This window comes from Dendrobates tinctorius, unplaced genomic scaffold (genome assembly GCF_039654945.1).
Source record: "Dendrobates tinctorius isolate UK_male_01 unplaced genomic scaffold, ASM3965494v1 ptg000011l, whole genome shotgun sequence".
Classification (NCBI taxonomy): domain Eukaryota; kingdom Metazoa; phylum Chordata; class Amphibia; order Anura; family Dendrobatidae; genus Dendrobates; species Dendrobates tinctorius.
The window spans coordinates 91020959-91040602 of record NW_027361679.1 but is presented as its reverse complement, the minus strand read 5'-3'; the positions used below and the strand labels follow the sequence as shown (position 1 = coordinate 91040602).

General features: G+C 34.3%; 12 non-coding genes across 12 annotated transcripts; all 12 read right to left on the bottom strand.

Moving 5' to 3' along the window:
* Window positions 1-779: 779 nt before the first annotated feature.
* TRNAR-UCU (transfer RNA arginine (anticodon UCU)) lies at window positions 780-865 on the bottom strand. Its single transcript is given in 2 exon segments — window positions 780-815; window positions 829-865. It is a non-coding gene; the product is annotated as a tRNA-Arg (tRNA).
* Window positions 866-3758: 2893 nt separating this feature from the next.
* Window positions 3759-3844, bottom strand: TRNAR-UCU (transfer RNA arginine (anticodon UCU)). The gene is given in 2 exon segments: window positions 3759-3794; window positions 3808-3844. It is a non-coding gene; the product is annotated as a tRNA-Arg (tRNA).
* Window positions 3845-5276: 1432 nt separating this feature from the next.
* Window positions 5277-5362, bottom strand: TRNAR-UCU (transfer RNA arginine (anticodon UCU)). Its single transcript is given in 2 exon segments — window positions 5277-5312; window positions 5326-5362. It is a non-coding gene; the product is annotated as a tRNA-Arg (tRNA).
* Window positions 5363-6746: 1384 nt separating this feature from the next.
* Window positions 6747-6832, bottom strand: TRNAR-UCU (transfer RNA arginine (anticodon UCU)). Its single transcript is given in 2 exon segments — window positions 6747-6782; window positions 6796-6832. It is a non-coding gene; the product is annotated as a tRNA-Arg (tRNA).
* Window positions 6833-8266: 1434 nt separating this feature from the next.
* On the bottom strand, window positions 8267-8352 carry TRNAR-UCU (transfer RNA arginine (anticodon UCU)). The gene is given in 2 exon segments: window positions 8267-8302; window positions 8316-8352. It is a non-coding gene; the product is annotated as a tRNA-Arg (tRNA).
* Window positions 8353-9788: 1436 nt separating this feature from the next.
* On the bottom strand, window positions 9789-9874 carry TRNAR-UCU (transfer RNA arginine (anticodon UCU)). The gene is given in 2 exon segments: window positions 9789-9824; window positions 9838-9874. It is a non-coding gene; the product is annotated as a tRNA-Arg (tRNA).
* A 1435-nt stretch (window positions 9875-11309) lies between these two features.
* Window positions 11310-11395, bottom strand: TRNAR-UCU (transfer RNA arginine (anticodon UCU)). The gene is given in 2 exon segments: window positions 11310-11345; window positions 11359-11395. It is a non-coding gene; the product is annotated as a tRNA-Arg (tRNA).
* Window positions 11396-12830: 1435 nt separating this feature from the next.
* TRNAR-UCU (transfer RNA arginine (anticodon UCU)) lies at window positions 12831-12916 on the bottom strand. The gene is given in 2 exon segments: window positions 12831-12866; window positions 12880-12916. It is a non-coding gene; the product is annotated as a tRNA-Arg (tRNA).
* Window positions 12917-14351: 1435 nt separating this feature from the next.
* TRNAR-UCU (transfer RNA arginine (anticodon UCU)) lies at window positions 14352-14437 on the bottom strand. The gene is given in 2 exon segments: window positions 14352-14387; window positions 14401-14437. It is a non-coding gene; the product is annotated as a tRNA-Arg (tRNA).
* A 1435-nt stretch (window positions 14438-15872) lies between these two features.
* TRNAR-UCU (transfer RNA arginine (anticodon UCU)) lies at window positions 15873-15958 on the bottom strand. Its single transcript is given in 2 exon segments — window positions 15873-15908; window positions 15922-15958. It is a non-coding gene; the product is annotated as a tRNA-Arg (tRNA).
* A 1435-nt stretch (window positions 15959-17393) lies between these two features.
* Window positions 17394-17479, bottom strand: TRNAR-UCU (transfer RNA arginine (anticodon UCU)). Its single transcript is given in 2 exon segments — window positions 17394-17429; window positions 17443-17479. It is a non-coding gene; the product is annotated as a tRNA-Arg (tRNA).
* Window positions 17480-18914: 1435 nt separating this feature from the next.
* On the bottom strand, window positions 18915-19000 carry TRNAR-UCU (transfer RNA arginine (anticodon UCU)). The gene is given in 2 exon segments: window positions 18915-18950; window positions 18964-19000. It is a non-coding gene; the product is annotated as a tRNA-Arg (tRNA).
* Between the last annotated feature and the right edge of the window lie 644 nt (window positions 19001-19644).

The following is a 19644-nucleotide window of genomic DNA, read 5'->3' as shown; positions in this document are numbered from 1 at the left end:
TTCCTCATTTTTTCCTTTTGCAGTTTTTCTAAGAATATCTAGGACTGTACAATAGTGGTGAAAAGTTTTCAGACTGATACCAAATTTGGCTTTCACAGTTTACTGCCTTAGATTTTATACTGGTAATTTGTGTTCACTCTAGATTATTCTGAAAAGAGATCAGATGAATTGCCCAAAATTGCAAACTCAGTTCTTACCATGAAAATTAAATTAATCGCAAAAAACTCATTTCCACTAAATTTCAGTTTCCCAAAAATGACCTGCTTGTATGATTTCCGTGGTCTCATCAGCACAGCAGAAGGTGTTTATGAGGACAAGGCAGCTGATAACACTCTGTTCTTATCTTTAAACCTATTTTTTACTTTTAAGCAAACAATTGTCCATGTTTTGCATTAATGACATAAAATTGATACCAAAAAGCCATGCAAACATTTCATCAAACTATGGATGGACTGGAGAATGCTTGCACCAAAGTTGCATTTTTTAAAGTTATAGTTGACAAATCAGCCAAAAATATCTTGAAACTCCAAATCCCGACATTAGAGATCATCAAGAAATATCTTGCAATCACATACAAATAAGAATTTTAGAAAGGTTCAAATTCAAGAAAGAATATGGTCTACTGAATACAGGTAACAGAACACCAAACACTAGACACTAGACCAAAAATATGCAATAATGAATTGTGCCCTATCTGTTATCCATTGGGTCAGTGAGCCTTATTAACATTTTTCATCTTTTCAAGATCAACCGAGTTAAAGTATTAATGTCTCAAAATACGACTCTGGTGGGACTCGAACCCACAACCTTTGAATCACATCAGCTCCCTAGAAGTCCAATGCACTATCCATTGCGCCACAGAGCCACAAGCCTTTTTTTGAAGTAGGTGTTTTGTCAAATCTAGACAATATTTTCCTGATGATTAAATAACAGAAAGATTCCTGTTTTCTTTGTAACTTTGTTTTCGCCTTCTTATATGCAAAAGTAAAACTGGTCAGCAGGAAAATGCCTATGTTGTAGAAAAGAAAGATCTATTTTATATTAAAACTCCTTACATGCACTTTTTAGTCTTACATGCCAGCAGTTCATTTTAAATTACTAACAAAGGTCCCTGTTGGTAAAGTGTCACATAGAAATTCATGCAAGATAACAAAAGGGGTAGCTTTTGTTGTTTTCTAAATCTCAAGCTTTGATCTTTTTCACTTTCTCCAGATTCAATGCAGTAGCCACTGACCCTCAGGAACTTAAGCTGAGAAAAACGGATTGGAACATTAGTTTCGTTGTACGCTAATGGGCCACTGGTTTGGGAAGGAAATTAGTCAAAACAAAATAAATAATTTTATCCATGTGAAAAAACTATCAGAGAAGCTTTGTTTTAGTCCAAATAAATGCTGGGAAATTTCCTGGAGTCTCCTACTAGATATCCTGATTTTAGCAGTCAGCTATACTTTTCTTTAGATGTTTTTCCATTCCTCATTTTTTCCTTTTGCAGTTTTTCTAAGAATATCTAGGACTGTACAATAGTGGTGAAAAGTTTTCAGACTGATACCAAATTTGGCTTTCACAGTTTACTGCCTTAGATTTTATACTGGTAATTTGTGTTAACTCTAGATTATTCTGAAAAGAGATCAGATGAATTGCCCAAAATTGCAAACTCAGTTCTTACCATGAAAATTAAATTAATCGCAAAAAACTCATTTCCACTAAATTTCAGTTTCCCAAAAATGACCTGCTTGTATGATTTCCGTGGTCTCATCAGCACAGCAGAAGGTGTTTATGAGGACAAGGCAGCTGATAACACTCTGTTCTTATCTTTAAACCTATTTTTTACTTTTAAGCAAACAATTGTCCATGTTTTGCATTAATGACATAAAATTGATACCAAAAAGCCATGCAAACATTTCATCAAACTATGGATGGACTGGAGAATGCTTGCACCAAAGTTGCATTTTTTAAAGTTATAGTTGACAAATCAGCCAAAAATATCTAGAAACTCCAAATCCCGACATTAGAGATCATCAAGAAATATCTTGCAATCACATACAAATAAGAATTTTAGAAAGGTTCAAATTCAAGAAAGAATATGGTCTACTGAATACAGGTAACAGAACACCAAACACTAGACCAAAAATATGCAATAATGAATTGTGCCCTATCTGTTATCCATTGTGTCAATGAGCCTTCAGTGGCTGAATTGCATAGTTCAATTTTAAATGTAACATCTAATTTGCTCTAAACGTTATTAACATTTTTCATCTTTTCAAGATGAACCGAATTAAAGTATTAATGTCTCAAAATACGACTCGAACCCACAACCTTTGAATCACATCAGCTCCCTAGAAGTCCAATGCGCTATCCATTGCGCCACAGAGCCACAAGCCTTTTTGTTGAAGTAGGTGTTTTGTCAAATCTAGACAATATTTTCCTGATGATTAAATAACAGAAAGATTCCTGTTTTCTTTGTAACTTTGTTTTCGCCTTCTTATATGTAAAAGTAAAACTGGTCAGCAGGAAAATGCCTATGTTGTAGAAAAGAAAGATCTATTTTATATTAAAACTCCTTACATGCACTTTTTAGTCTTACATGCCAGCAGTTCATTTTAAATTACTAACAAAGGTCCCTGTTGGTAAAGTGTCACATAGAAATTCATGCAAGATAACAAAAGGGGTAGCTTTTGTTGGTTTCTAAATCTCAAGCTTTGATCTTTTTCACTTTCTCCAGATTCAATGCAGTAGCCACTGACCCTCAGGAACTTAAGCTGAGAAAAACGGATTGGAACATTAGTTTCGTTGTACGCTAATGGGCCACTGGTTTGGGAAGGAAATTAGTCAAAACAAAATAAATAATTTTATCCATGTGAAAAAACTATCAGAGAAGCTTTGTTTTAGTCCAAATAAATGCTGGGAAATTTCCTGGAGTCTCCTACTAGATATCCTGATTTTAGCAGTCAGCTATACTTTTCTTTAGATGTTTTTCCATTCCTCATTTTTTCCTTTTGCAGTTTTTCTAAGAATATCTAGGACTGTACAATAGTGGTGAAAAGTTTTCAGACTGATACCAAATTTGGCTTTCACAGTTTACTGCCTTAGATTTTATACTGGTAATTTGTGTTAACTCTAGATTATTCTGAAAAGAGATCAGATGAATTGCCCAAAATTGCAAACTCAGTTCTTACCATGAAAATTAAATTAATCGCAAAAAACTCATTTCCACTAAATTTCAGTTTCCCAAAAATGACCTGCTTGTATGATTTCCGTGGTCTCATCAGCACAGCAGAAGGTGTTTATGAGGACAAGGCAGCTGATAACACTCTGTTCTTATCTTTAAACCTATTTTTTACTTTTAAGCAAACAATTGTCCATGTTTTGCATTAATGACATAAAATTGATACCAAAAAGCCATGCAAACATTTCCTCAAACTATGGATGGACTGGAGAATGCTTGCACCAAAGTTGCATTTTTTAAAGTTATAGTTGACAAATCAGCCAAAAATATCTAGAAACTCCAAATCCCGACATTAGAGATCATCAAGAAATATCTTGCAATCACATACAAATAAGAATTTTAGAAAGGTTCAAATTCAAGAAAGAATATGGTCTACTGAATACAGGTAACAGAACACCAAACACTAGACACTAGACCAAAAATATGCAATAATGAATTGTGCCCTATCTGTTATCCATTGGGTCAGTGAGCCTTATTAACATTTTTCATCTTTTCAAGATCAACCGAGTTAAAGTATTAATGTCTCAAAATACGACTCTGGTGGGACTCGAACCCACAACCTTTGAATCACATCAGCTCCCTAGAAGTCCAATGCACTATCCATTGCGCCACAGAGCCACAAGCCTTTTTTGAAGTAGGTGTTTTGTCAAATCTAGACAATATTTTCCTGATGATTAAATAACAGAAAGATTCCTGTTTTCTTTGTAACTTTGTTTTCGCCTTCTTATATGCAAAAGTAAAACTGGTCAGCAGGAAAATGCCTATGTTGTAGAAAAGAAAGATCTATTTTATATTAAAACTCCTTACATGCACTTTTTAGTCTTACATGCCAGCAGTTCATTTTAAATTACTAACAAAGGTCCCTGTTGGTAAAGTGTCACATAGAAATTCATGCAAGATAACAAAAGGGGTAGCTTTTGTTGGTTTCTAAATCTCAAGCTTTGATCTTTTTCACTTTCTCCAGATTCAATGCAGTAGCCACTGACCCTCAGGAACTTAAGCTGAGAAAAACGGATTGGAACATTAGTTTCGTTGTACGCTAATGGGCCACTGGTTTGGGAAGGAAATTAGTCAAAACAAAATAAATAATTTTATCCATGTGAAAAAACTATCAGAGAAGCTTTGTTTTAGTCCAAATAAATGCTGGGAAATTTCCTGGAGTCTCCTACTAGATATCCTGATTTTAGCAGTCAGCTATACTTTTCTTTAGATGTTTTTCCATTCCTCATTTTTTCCTTTTGCAGTTTTTCTAAGAATATCTAGGACTGTACAATAGTGGTGAAAAGTTTTCAGACTGATACCAAATTTGGCTTTCACAGTTTACTGCCTTAGATTTTATACTGGTAATTTGTGTTAACTCTAGATTATTCTGAAAAGAGATCAGATGAATTGCCCAAAATTGCAAACTCAGTTCTTACCAAGAAAATTAAATTAATCGCAAAAAACTCATTTCCACTAAATTTCAGTTTCCCAAAAATGACCTGCTTGTATGATTTCCGTGGTCTCATCAGCACAGCAGAAGGTGTTTATGAGGACAAGGCAGCTGATAACACTCTGTTCTTATCTTTAAACCTATTTTTTACTTTTAAGCAAACAATTGTCCATGTTTTGCATTAATGACATAAAATTGATACCAAAAAGCCATGCAAACATTTCATCAAACTATGGATGGACTGGAGAATGCTTGCACCAAAGTTGCATTTTTTAAAGTTATAGTTGACAAATCAGCCAAAAATATCTAGAAACTCCAAATCCCGACATTAGAGATCATCAAGAAATATCTTGCAATCACATACAAATAAGAATTTTAGAAAGGTTCAAATTCAAGAAAGAATATGGTCTACTGAATACAGGTAACAGAACACCAAACACTAGACCAAAAATATGCAATAATGAATTGTGCCCTATCTGTTATCCATTGTGTCAATGAGCCTTCAGTGGCTGAATTGCATAGTTCAATTTTAAATGTAACATCTAATTTGCTCTAAACGTTATTAACATTTTTCATCTTTTCAAGATGAACCGAATTAAGTATTAATGTCTCAAAATACGACTCTGGTGGGACTCGAACCCACAACCTTTGAATCACATCAGCTCCCTAGAAGTCCAATGCGCTATCCATTGCGCCACAGAGCCACAAGCCTTTTTGTTGAAGTAGGTGTTTTGTCAAATCTAGACAATATTTTCCTGATGATTAAATAACAGAAAGATTCCTGTTTTCTTTGTAACTTTGTTTTCGCCTTCTTATATGTAAAAGTAAAACTGGTCAGCAGGAAAATGCCTATGTTGTAGAAAAGAAAGATCTATTTTATATTAAAACTCCTTACATGCACTTTTTAGTCTTACATGCCAGCAGTTCATTTTAAATTACTAACAAAGGTCCCTGTTGGTAAAGTGTCACATAGAAATTCATGCAAGATAACAAAAGGGGTAGCTTTTGTTGGTTTCTAAATCTCAAGCTTTGATCTTTTTCACTTTCTCCAGATTCAATGCAGTAGCCACTGACCCTCAGGAACTTAAGCTGAGAAAAACGGATTGGAACATTAGTTTCGTTGTACGCTAATGGGCCACTGGTTTGGGAAGGAAATTAGTCAAAACAAAATAAATAATTTTATCCATGTGAAAAAACTATCAGAGAAGCTTTGTTTTAGTCCAAATAAATGCTGGGAAATTTCCTGGAGTCTCCTACTAGATATCCTGATTTTAGCAGTCAGCTATACTTTTCTTTAGATGTTTTTCCATTCCTCATTTTTTCCTTTTGCAGTTTTTCTAAGAATATCTAGGACTGTACAATAGTGGTGAAAAGTTTTCAGACTGATACCAAATTTGGCTTTCACAGTTTACTGCCTTAGATTTTATACTGGTAATTTGTGTTAACTCTAGATTATTCTGAAAAGAGATCAGATGAATTGCCCAAAATTGCAAACTCAGTTCTTACCAAGAAAATTAAATTAATCGCAAAAAACTCATTTCCACTAAATTTCAGTTTCCCAAAAATGACCTGCTTGTATGATTTCCGTGGTCTCATCAGCACAGCAGAAGGTGTTTATGAGGACAAGGCAGCTGATAACACTCTGTTCTTATCTTTAAACCTATTTTTTACTTTTAAGCAAACAATTGTCCATGTTTTGCATTAATGACATAAAATTGATACCAAAAAGCCATGCAAACATTTCCTCAAACTATGGATGGACTGGAGAATGCTTGCACCAAAGTTGCATTTTTTAAAGTTATAGTTGACAAATCAGCCAAAAATATCTAGAAACTCCAAATCCCGACATTAGAGATCATCAAGAAATATCTTGCAATCACATACAAATAAGAATTTTAGAAAGGTTCAAATTCAAGAAAGAATATGGTCTTCTGAATACAGGTAACAGAACACCAAACACTAGACACTAGACCAAAAATATGCAATAATGAATTGTGCCCTATCTGTTATCCATTGGGTCAGTGAGCCTTATTAACATTTTTCATCTTTTCAAGATCAACCGAGTTAAAGTATTAATGTCTCAAAATACGACTCTGGTGGGACTCGAACCCACAACCTTTGAATCACATCAGCTCCCTAGAAGTCCAATGCACTATCCATTGCGCCACAGAGCCACAAGCCTTTTTTTGAAGTAGGTGTTTTGTCAAATCTAGACAATATTTTCCTGATGATTAAATAACAGAAAGATTCCTGTTTTCTTTGTAACTTTGTTTTCGCCTTCTTATATGCAAAAGTAAAACTGGTCAGCAGGAAAATGCCTATGTTGTAGAAAAGAAAGATCTATTTTATATTAAAACTCCTTACATGCACTTTTTAGTCTTACATGCCAGCAGTTCATTTTAAATTACTAACAAAGGTCCCTGTTGGTAAAGTGTCACATAGAAATTCATGCAAGATAACAAAAGGGGTAGCTTTTGTTGGTTTCTAAATCTCAAGCTTTGATCTTTTTCACTTTCTCCAGATTCAATGCAGTAGCCACTGACCCTCAGGAACTTAAGCTGAGAAAAACGGATTGGAACATTAGTTTCGTTGTACGCTAATGGGCCACTGGTTTGGGAAGGAAATTAGTCAAAACAAAAGAAATAATTTTATCCATGTGAAAAAACTATCAGAGAAGCTTTGTTTTAGTCCAAATAAATGCTGGGAAATTTCCTGGAGTCTCCTACTAGATATCCTGATTTTAGCAGTCAGCTATACTTTTCTTTAGATGTTTTTCCATTCCTCATTTTTTCCTTTTGCAGTTTTTCTAAGAATATCTAGGACTGTACAATAGTGGTGAAAAGTTTTCAGACTGATACCAAATTTGGCTTTCACAGTTTACTGCCTTAGATTTTATACTGGTAATTTGTGTTAACTCTAGATTATTCTGAAAAGAGATCAGATGAATTGCCCAAAATTGCAAACTCAGTTCTTACCATGAAAATTAAATTAATCGCAAAAAACTCATTTCCACTAAATTTCAGTTTCCCAAAAATGACCTGCTTGTATGATTTCCGTGGTCTCATCAGCACAGCAGAAGGTGTTTATGAGGACAAGGCAGCTGATAACACTCTGTTCTTATCTTTAAACCTATTTTTTACTTTTAAGCAAACAATTGTCCATGTTTTGCATTAATGACATAAAATTGATACCAAAAAGCCATGCAAACATTTCATCAAACTATGGATGGACTGGAGAATGCTTGCACCAAAGTTGCATTTTTTAAAGTTATAGTTGACAAATCAGCCAAAAATATCTAGAAACTCCAAATCCCGACATTAGAGATCATCAAGAAATATCTTGCAATCACATACAAATAAGAATTTTAGAAAGGTTCAAATTCAAGAAAGAATATGGTCTACTGAATACAGGTAACAGAACACCAAACACTAGACACTAGACCAAAAATATGCAATAATGAATTGTGCCCTATCTGTTATCCATTGGGTCAGTGAGCCTTCAGTGGCTGAATTGCATAGTTCAATTTTAAATGTAACATCTAATTTGCTCTAAACGTTATTAACATTTTTCATCTTTTCAAGATCAACCGGGTCAAATGTCTCAAAATACGACTCTGGTGGGACTCGAACCCACAACCTTTGAATCACATCAGCTCCCTAGAAGTCCAATGCGCTATCCATTGCGCCACAGAGCCACAAGCCTTTTTGTCGAAGTAGGTGTTTTGTCAAATCTAGACAATATTTTCCTGATGATTAAATAACAGAAAGATTCCTGTTTTCTTTGTAACTTTGTTTTCGCCTTCTTATATGTAAAAGTAAAACTGGTCAGCAGGAAAATGCCTATGTTGTAGAAAAGAAAGATCTATTTTATATTAAAACTCCTTACATGCACTTTTTAGTCTTACATGCCAGCAGTTCATTTTAAATTACTAACAAAGGTCCCTGTTGGTAAAGTGTCACATAGAAATTCATGCAAGATAACAAAAGGGGTAGCTTTTGTTGGTTTCTAAATCTCAAGCTTTGATCTTTTTCACTTTCTACAGATTCAATGCAGTAGCCACTGACCCTCAGGAACTTAAGCTGAGAAAAACGGATTGGAACATTAGTTTCGTTGTACGCTAATGGGCCACTGGTTTGGGAAGGAAATTAGTCAAAACAAAATAAATAATTTTATCCATGTGAAAAAACTATCAGAGAAGCTTTGTTTTAGTCCAAATAAATGCTGGGAAATTTCCTGGAGTCTCCTACTAGATATCCTGATTTTAGCAGTCAGCTATACTTTTCTTTAGATGTTTTTCCATTCCTCATTTTTTCCTTTTGCAGTTTTTCTAAGAATATCTAGGACTGTACAATAGTGGTGAAAAGTTTTCAGACTGATACCAAATTTGGCTTTCACAGTTTACTGCCTTAGATTTTATACTGGTAATTTGTGTTCACTCTAGATTATTCTGAAAAGAGATCAGATGAATTGCCCAAAATTGCAAACTCAGTTCTTACCATGAAAATTAAATTAATCGCAAAAAACTCATTTCCACTAAATTTCAGTTTCCCAAAAATGACCTGCTTGTATGATTTCCGTGGTCTCATCAGCACAGCAGAAGGTGTTTATGAGGACAAGGCAGCTGATAACACTCTGTTCTTATCTTTAAACCTATTTTTTACTTTTAAGCAAACAATTGTCCATGTTTTGCATTAATGACATAAAATTGATACCAAAAAGCCATGCAAACATTTCCTCAAACTATGGATGGACTGGAGAATGCTTGCACCAAAGTTGCATTTTTTAAAGTTATAGTTGACAAATCAGCCAAAAATATCTAGAAACTCCAAATCCCGACATTAGAGATCATCAAGAAATATCTTGCAATCACATACAAATAAGAATTTTAGAAAGGTTCAAATTCAAGAAAGAATATGGTCTACTGAATACAGGTAACAGAACACCAAACACTAGACACTAGACCAAAAATATGCAATAATGAATTGTGCCCTATCTGTTATCCATTGGGTCAGTGAGCCTTCAGTGGCTGAATTGCATAGTTCAATTTTAAATGTAACATCTAATTTGCTCTAAACATTATTAACATTTTTCATCTTTTCAAGAAAGTTAAAGTATTAATGTCTCAAAATACGACTCTGGTGGGACTCGAACCCACAACCTTTGAATCACATCAGCTCCCTAGAAGTCCAATGCGCTATCCATTGTGCCACAGAGCCACAAGCCTTTTTGTTGAAGTAGGTGTTTTGTCAAATCTAGACAATATTTTCCTGATGATTAAATAACAGAAAGATTCCTGTTTTCTTTGTAACTTTGTTTTCGCCTTCTTATATGTAAAAGTAAAACTGGTCAGCAGGAAAATGCCTATGTTGTAGAAAAGAAAGATCTATTTTATATTAAAACTCCTTACATGCACTTTTTAGTCTTACATGCCAGCAGTTCATTTTAAATTACTAACAAAGGTCCCTGTTGGTAAAGTGTCACATAGAAATTCATGCAAGATAACAAAAGGGGTAGCTTTTGTTGGTTTCTAAATCTCAAGCTTTGATCTTTTTCACTTTCTCCAGATTCAATGCAGTAGCCACTGACCCTCAGGAACTTAAGCTGAGAAAAACGGATTGGAACATTAGTTTCGTTGTACGCTAATGGGCCACTGGTTTGGGAAGGAAATTAGTCAAAACAAAAGAAATAATTTTATCCATGTGAAAAAACTATCAGAGAAGCTTTGTTTTAGTCCAAATAAATGCTGGGAAATTTCCTGGAGTCTCCTACTAGATATCCTGATTTTAGCAGTCAGCTATACTTTTCTTTAGATGTTTTTCCATTCCTCATTTTTTCCTTTTGCAGTTTTTCTAAGAATATCTAGGACTGTACAATAGTGGTGAAAAGTTTTCAGACTGATACCAAATTTGGCTTTCACAGTTTACTGCCTTAGATTTTATACTGGTAATTTGTGTTAACTCTAGATTATTCTGAAAAGAGATCAGATGAATTGCCCAAAATTGCAAACTCAGTTCTTACCATGAAAATTAAATTAATCGCAAAAAACTCATTTCCACTAAATTTCAGTTTCCCAAAAATGACCTGCTTGTATGATTTCCGTGGTCTCATCAGCACAGCAGAAGGTGTTTATGAGGACAAGGCAGCTGATAACACTCTGTTCTTATCTTTAAACCTATTTTTTACTTTTAAGCAAACAATTGTCCATGTTTTGCATTAATGACATAAAATTGATACCAAAAAGCCATGCAAACATTTCATCAAACTATGGATGGACTGGAGAATGCTTGCACCAAAGTTGCATTTTTTAAAGTTATAGTTGACAAATCAGCCAAAAATATCTAGAAACTCCAAATCCCGACATTAGAGATCATCAAGAAATATCTTGCAATCACATACAAATAAGAATTTTAGAAAGGTTCAAATTCAAGAAAGAATATGGTCTACTGAATACAGGTAACAGAACACCAAACACTAGACCAAAAATATGCAATAATGAATTGTGCCCTATCTGTTATCCATTGGGTCAGTGAGCCTTCAGTGGCTGAATTGCATAGTTCAATTTTAAATATAACATCTAATTTGCTCTAAACGTTATTAACATTTTTCATCTATTCAAGATCAACCGAGTTAAAGTATTAATGTCTCAAAATACGACTCTGGTGGGACTCGAACCCACAACCTTTGAATCACATCAGCTCCCTAGAAGTCCAATGCGCTATCCATTGTGCCACAGAGCCACAAGCCTTTTTGTTGAAGTAGGTGTTTTGTCAAATCTAGACAATATTTTCCTGATGATTAAATAACAGAAAGATTCCTGTTTTCTTTGTAACTTTGTTTTCGCCTTCTTATATGTAAAAGTAAAACTGGTCAGCAGGAAAATGCCTATGTTGTAGAAAAGAAAGATCTATTTTATATTAAAACTCCTTACATGCACTTTTTAGTCTTACATGCCAGCAGTTCATTTTAAATTACTAACAAAGGTCCCTGTTGGTAAAGTGTCACATAGAAATTCATGCAAGATAACAAAAGGGGTAGCTTTTGTTGGTTTCTAAATCTCAAGCTTTGATCTTTTTCACTTTCTCCAGATTCAATGCAGTAGCCACTGACCCTCAGGAACTTAAGCTGAGAAAAACGGATTGGAACATTAGTTTCGTTGTACGCTAATGGGCCACTGGTTTGGGAAGGAAATTAGTCAAAACAAAAGAAATAATTTTATCCATGTGAAAAAACTATCAGAGAAGCTTTGTTTTAGTCCAAATAAATGCTGGGAAATTTCCTGGAGTCTCCTACTAGATATCCTGATTTTAGCAGTCAGCTATACTTTTCTTTAGATGTTTTTCCATTCCTCATTTTTTCCTTTTGCAGTTTTTCTAAGAATATCTAGGACTGTACAATAGTGGTGAAAAGTTTTCAGACTGATACCAAATTTGGCTTTCACAGTTTACTGCCTTAGATTTTATACTGGTAATTTGTGTTAACTCTAGATTATTCTGAAAAGAGATCAGATGAATTGCCCAAAATTGCAAACTCAGTTCTTACCATGAAAATTAAATTAATCGCAAAAAACTCATTTCCACTAAATTTCAGTTTCCCAAAAATGACCTGCTTGTATGATTTCCGTGGTCTCATCAGCACAGCAGAAGGTGTTTATGAGGACAAGGCAGCTGATAACACTCTGTTCTTATCTTTAAACCTATTTTTTACTTTTAAGCAAACAATTGTCCATGTTTTGCATTAATGACATAAAATTGATACCAAAAAGCCATGCAAACATTTCATCAAACTATGGATGGACTGGAGAATGCTTGCACCAAAGTTGCATTTTTTAAAGTTATAGTTGACAAATCAGCCAAAAATATCTAGAAACTCCAAATCCCGACATTAGAGATCATCAAGAAATATCTTGCAATCACATACAAATAAGAATTTTAGAAAGGTTCAAATTCAAGAAAGAATATGGTCTACTGAATACAGGTAACAGAACACCAAACACTAGACACTAGACCAAAAATATGCAATAATGAATTGTGCCCTATCTGTTATCCATTGGGTCAGTGAGCCTTCAGTGGCTGAATTGCATAGTTCAATTTTAAATGTAACATCTAATTTGCTCTAAACGTTATTAACATTTTTCATCTTTTCAAGATCAACCGGGTCAAATGTCTCAAAATACGACTCTGGTGGGACTCGAACCCACAACCTTTGAATCACATCAGCTCCCTAGAAGTCCAATGCGCTATCCATTGCGCCACAGAGCCACAAGCCTTTTTGTCGAAGTAGGTGTTTTGTCAAATCTAGACAATATTTTCCTGATGATTAAATAACAGAAAGATTCCTGTTTTCTTTGTAACTTTGTTTTCGCCTTCTTATATGTAAAAGTAAAACTGGTCAGCAGGAAAATGCCTATGTTGTAGAAAAGAAAGATCTATTTTATATTAAAACTCCTTACATGCACTTTTTAGTCTTACATGCCAGCAGTTCATTTTAAATTACTAACAAAGGTCCCTGTTGGTAAAGTGTCACATAGAAATTCATGCAAGATAACAAAAGGGGTAGCTTTTGTTGGTTTCTAAATCTCAAGCTTTGATCTTTTTCACTTTCTCCAGATTCAATGCAGTAGCCACTGACCCTCAGGAACTTAAGCTGAGAAAAACGGATTGGAACATTAGTTTCGTTGTACGCTAATGGGCCACTGGTTTGGGAAGGAAATTAGTCAAAACAAAATAAATAATTTTATCCATGTGAAAAAACTATCAGAGAAGCTTTGTTTTAGTCCAAATAAATGCTGGGAAATTTCCTGGAGTCTCCTACTAGATATCCTGATTTTAGCAGTCAGCTATACTTTTCTTTAGATGTTTTTCCATTCCTCATTTTTTCCTTTTGCAGTTTTTCTAAGAATATCTAGGACTGTACAATAGTGGTGAAAAGTTTTCAGACTGATACCAAATTTGGCTTTCACAGTTTACTGCCTTAGATTTTATACTGGTAATTTGTGTTCACTCTAGATTATTCTGAAAAGAGATCAGATGAATTGCCCAAAATTGCAAACTCAGTTCTTACCATGAAAATTAAATTAATCGCAAAAAACTCATTTCCACTAAATTTCAGTTTCCCAAAAATGACCTGCTTGTATGATTTCCGTGGTCTCATCAGCACAGCAGAAGGTGTTTATGAGGACAAGGCAGCTGATAACACTCTGTTCTTATCTTTAAACCTATTTTTTACTTTTAAGCAAACAATTGTCCATGTTTTGCATTAATGACATAAAATTGATACCAAAAAGCCATGCAAACATTTCCTCAAACTATGGATGGACTGGAGAATGCTTGCACCAAAGTTGCATTTTTTAAAGTTATAGTTGACAAATCAGCCAAAAATATCTAGAAACTCCAAATCCCGACATTAGAGATCATCAAGAAATATCTTGCAATCACATACAAATAAGAATTTTAGAAAGGTTCAAATTCAAGAAAGAATATGGTCTACTGAATACAGGTAACAGAACACCAAACACTAGACCAAAAATATGCAATAATGAATTGTGCCCTATCTGTTATCCATTGGGTCAGTGAGCCTTCAGTGGCTGAATTGCATAGTTCAATTTTAAATATAACATCTAATTTGCTCTAAACGTTATTAACATTTTTCATCTATTCAAGATCAACCGAGTTAAAGTATTAATGTCTCAAAATATGACTCTGGTGGGACTCGAACCCACAACCTTTGAATCACATCAGCTCCCTAGAAGTCCAATGCGCTATCCATTGTGCCACAGAGCCACAAGCCTTTTTGTTGAAGTAGGTGTTTTGTCAAATCTAGACAATATTTTCCTGATGATTAAATAACAGAAAGATTCCTGTTTTCTTTGTAACTTTGTTTTCGCCTTCTTATATGTAAAAGTAAAACTGGTCAGCAGGAAAATGCCTATGTTGTAGAAAAGAAAGATCTATTTTATATTAAAACTCCTTACATGCACTTTTTAGTCTTACATGCCAGCAGTTCATTTTAAATTACTAACAAAGGTCCCTGTTGGTAAAGTGTCACATAGAAATTCATGCAAGATAACAAAAGGGGTAGCTTTTGTTGGTTTCTAAATCTCAAGCTTTGATCTTTTTCACTTTCTCCAGATTCAATGCAGTAGCCACTGACCCTCAGGAACTTAAGCTGAGAAAAACGGATTGGAACATTAGTTTCGTTGTACGCTAATGGGCCACTGGTTTGGGAAGGAAATTAGTCAAAACAAAAGAAATAATTTTATCCATGTGAAAAAACTATCAGAGAAGCTTTGTTTTAGTCCAAATAAATGCTGGGAAATTTCCTGGAGTCTCCTACTAGATATCCTGATTTTAGCAGTCAGCTATACTTTTCTTTAGATGTTTTTCCATTCCTCATTTTTTCCTTTTGCAGTTTTTCTAAGAATATCTAGGACTGTACAATAGTGGTGAAAAGTTTTCAGACTGATACCAAATTTGGCTTTCACAGTTTACTGCCTTAGATTTTATACTGGTAATTTGTGTTAACTCTAGATTATTCTGAAAAGAGATCAGATGAATTGCCCAAAATTGCAAACTCAGTTCTTACCATGAAAATTAAATTAATCGCAAAAAACTCATTTCCACTAAATTTCAGTTTCCCAAAAATGACCTGCTTGTATGATTTCCGTGGTCTCATCAGCACAGCAGAAGGTGTTTATGAGGACAAGGCAGCTGATAACACTCTGTTCTTATCTTTAAACCTATTTTTTACTTTTAAGCAAACAATTGTCCATGTTTTGCATTAATGACATAAAATTGATACCAAAAAGCCATGCAAACATTTCATCAAACTATGGATGGACTGGAGAATGCTTGCACCAAAGTTGCATTTTTTAAAGTTATAGTTGACAAATCAGCCAAAAATATCTAGAAACTCCAAATCCCGACATTAGAGATCATCAAGAAATATCTTGCAATCACATACAAATAAGAATTTTAGAAAGGTTCAAATTCAAGAAAGAATATGGTCTACTGAATACAGGTAACAGAACACCAAACACTAGACCAAAAATATGCAATAATGAATTGTGCCCTATCTGTTATCCATTGGGTCAGTGAGCCTTCAGTGGCTGAATTGCATAGTTCAATTTTAAATATAACATCTAATTTGCTCTAAACGTTATTAACATTTTTCATCTATTCAAGATCAACCGAGTTAAAGTATTAATGTCTCAAAATACGACTCTGGTGGGACTCGAACCCACAACCTTTGAATCACATCAGCTCCCTAGAAGTCCAATGCGCTATCCATTGTGCCACAGAGCCACAAGCCTTTTTGTTGAAGTAGGTGTTTTGTCAAATCTAGACAATATTTTCCTGATGATTAAATAACAGAAAGATTCCTGTTTTCTTTGTAACTTTGTTTTCGCCTTCTTATATGTAAAAGTAAAACTGGTCAGCAGGAAAATGCCTATGTTGTAGAAAAGAAAGATCTATTTTATATTAAAACTCCTTACATGCACTTTTTAGTCTTACATGCCAGCAGTTCATTTTAAATTACTAACAAAGGTCCCTGTTGGTAAAGTGTCACATAGAAATTCATGCAAGATAACAAAAGGGGTAGCTTTTGTTGGTTTCTAAATCTCAAGCTTTGATCTTTTTCACTTTCTCCAGATTCAATGCAGTAGCCACTGACCCTCAGGAACTTAAGCTGAGAAAAACGGATTGGAACATTAGTTTCGTTGTACGCTAATGGGCCACTGGTTTGGGAAGGAAATTAGTCAAAACAAAAGAAATAATTTTATCCATGTGAAAAAACTATCAGAGAAGCTTTGTTTTAGTCCAAATAAATGCTGGGAAATTTCCTGGAGTCTCCTACTAGATATCCTGATTTTAGCAGTCAGCTATACTTTTCTTTAGATGTTTTTCCATTCCTCATTTTTTCCTTTTGCAGTTTTTCTAAGAATATCTAGGACTGTACAATAGTGGTGAAAAGTTTTCAGACTGATACCAAATTTGGCTTTCACAGTTTACTGCCTTAGATTTTATACTGGTAATTTGTGTTAACTCTAGATTATTCTGAAAAGAGATCAGATGAATTGCCCAAAATTGCAAACTCAGTTCTTACCATGAAAATTAAATTAATCGCAAAAAACTCATTTCCACTAAATTTCAGTTTCCCAAAAATGACCTGCTTGTATGATTTCCGTGGTCTCATCAGCACAGCAGAAGGTGTTTATGAGGACAAGGCAGCTGATAACACTCTGTTCTTATCTTTAAACCTATTTTTTACTTTTAAGCAAACAATTGTCCATGTTTTGCATTAATGACATAAAATTGATACCAAAAAGCCATGCAAACATTTCATCAAACTATGGATGGACTGGAGAATGCTTGCACCAAAGTTGCATTTTTTAAAGTTATAGTTGACAAATCAGCCAAAAATATCTAGAAACTCCAAATCCCGACATTAGAGATCATCAAGAAATATCTTGCAATCACATACAAATAAGAATTTTAGAAAGGTTCAAATTCAAGAAAGAATATGGTCTACTGAATACAGGTAACAGAACACCAAACACTAGACCAAAAATATGCAATAATGAATTGTGCCCTATCTGTTATCCATTGGGTCAGTGAGCCTTCAGTGGCTGAATTGCATAGTTCAATTTTAAATATAACATCTAATTTGCTCTAAACGTTATTAACATTTTTCATCTATTCAAGATCAACCGAGTTAAAGTATTAATGTCTCAAAATACGACTCTGGTGGGACTCGAACCCACAACCTTTGAATCACATCAGCTCCCTAGAAGTCCAATGCGCTATCCATTGCGCCACAGAGCCACAAGCCTTTAAGTTGAAGTAGGTGTTTTGTCAAATCTAGACAATATTTTCCTGATGATTAAATAACAGAAAGATTCCTGTTTTCTTTGTAACTTTGTTTTCGCCTTCTTATATGTAAAAGTAAAACTGGTCAGCAGGAAAATGCCTATGTTGTAGAAAAGAAAGATCTATTTTATATTAAAACTCCTTACATGCACTTTTTAGTCTTACATGCCAGCAGTTCATTTTAAATTACTAACAAAGGTCCCTGTTGGTAAAGTGTCACATAGAAATTCATGCAAGATAACAAAAGGGGTAGCTTTTGTTGGTTTCTAAATCTCAAGCTTTGATCTTTTTCACTTTCTCCAGATTCAATGCAGTAGCCACTGACCCTCAGGAACTTAAGCTGAGAAAAACGGATTGGAACATTAGTTTCGTTGTACGCTAATGGGCCACTGGTTTGGGAAGGAAATTAGTCAAAACAAAAGAAATAATTTTATCCATGTGAAAAAACTATCAGAGAAGCTTTGTTTTAGTCCAAATAAATGCTGGGAAATTTCCTGGAGTCTCCTACTAGATATCCTGATTTTAGCAGTCAGCTATACTTTTCTTTAGATGTTTTTCCATTCCTCATTTTTTCCTTTTGCAGTTTTTCTAAGAATATCTAGGACTGTACAATAGTGGTGAAAAGTTTTCAGACTGATACCAAATTTGGCTTTCACAGTTTACTGCCTTAGATTTTATACTGGTAATTTGTGTTAACTCTAGATTATTCTGAAAAGAGATCAGATGAATTGCCCAAAATTGCAAACTCAGTTCTTACCATGAAAATTAAATTAATCGCAAAAAACTCATTTCCACTAAATTTCAGTTTCCCAAAAATGACCTGCTTGTATGATTTCCGTGGTCTCATCAGCACAGCAGAAGGTGTTTATGAGGACAAGGCAGCTGATAACACTCTGTTCTTATCTTTAAACCTATTTTTTACTTTTAAGCAAACAATTGTCCATGTTTTGCATTAATGACATAAAATTGATACCAAAAAGCCATGCAAACATTTCATCAAACTATGGATGGACTGGAGAATGCTTGCACCAAAGTTGCATTTTTTAAAGTTATAGTTGACAAATCAGCCAAAAATATCTAGAAACTCCAAATCCCGACATTAGAGATCATCAAGAAATATCTTGCAATCACATACAAATAAGAATTTTAGAAAGGTTCAAATTCAAGAAAGAATATGGTCTACTGAATACAGGTAACAGAACACCAAACACTAGACCAAAAATATGCAATAATGAATTGTGCCCTATCTGTTATCCATTGGGTCAGTGAGCCTTCAGTGGCTGAATTGCATAGTTCAATTTTAAATATAACATCTAATTTGCTCTAAACGTTATTAACATTTTTCATCTATTCAAGATCAACCGAGTTAAAGTATTAATGTCTCAAAATACGACTCTGGTGGGACTCGAACCCACAACCTTTGAATCACATCAGCTCCCTAGAAGTCCAATGCGCTATCCATTGTGCCACAGAGCCACAAGCCTTTTTGTTGAAGTAGGTGTTTTGTCAAATCTAGACAATATTTTCCTGATGATTAAATAACAGAAAGATTCCTGTTTTCTTTGTAACTTTGTTTTCGCCTTCTTATATGTAAAAGTAAAACTGGTCAGCAGGAAAATGCCTATGTTGTAGAAAAGAAAGATCTATTTTATATTAAAACTCCTTACATGCACTTTTTAGTCTTACATGCCAGCAGTTCATTTTAAATTACTAACAAAGGTCCCTGTTGGTAAAGTGTCACATAGAAATTCATGCAAGATAACAAAAGGGGTAGCTTTTGTTGGTTTCTAAATCTCAAGCTTTGATCTTTTTCACTTTCTCCAGATTCAATGCAGTAGCCACTGACCCTCAGGAACTTAAGCTGAGAAAAACGGATTGGAACATTAGTTTCGTTGTACGCTAATGGGCCACTGGTTTGGGAAGGAAATTAGTCAAAACAAAATAAATAATTTTATCCATGTGAAAAAACTATCAGAGAAGCTTTGTTTTAGTCCAAATAAATGCTGGGAAATTTCCTGGAGTCTCCTACTAGATATCCTGATTTTAGCAGTCAGCTATACTTTTCTTTAGATGTTTTTCCATTCCTCATTTTTTCCTTTTGCAGTTTTTCTAAGAATATC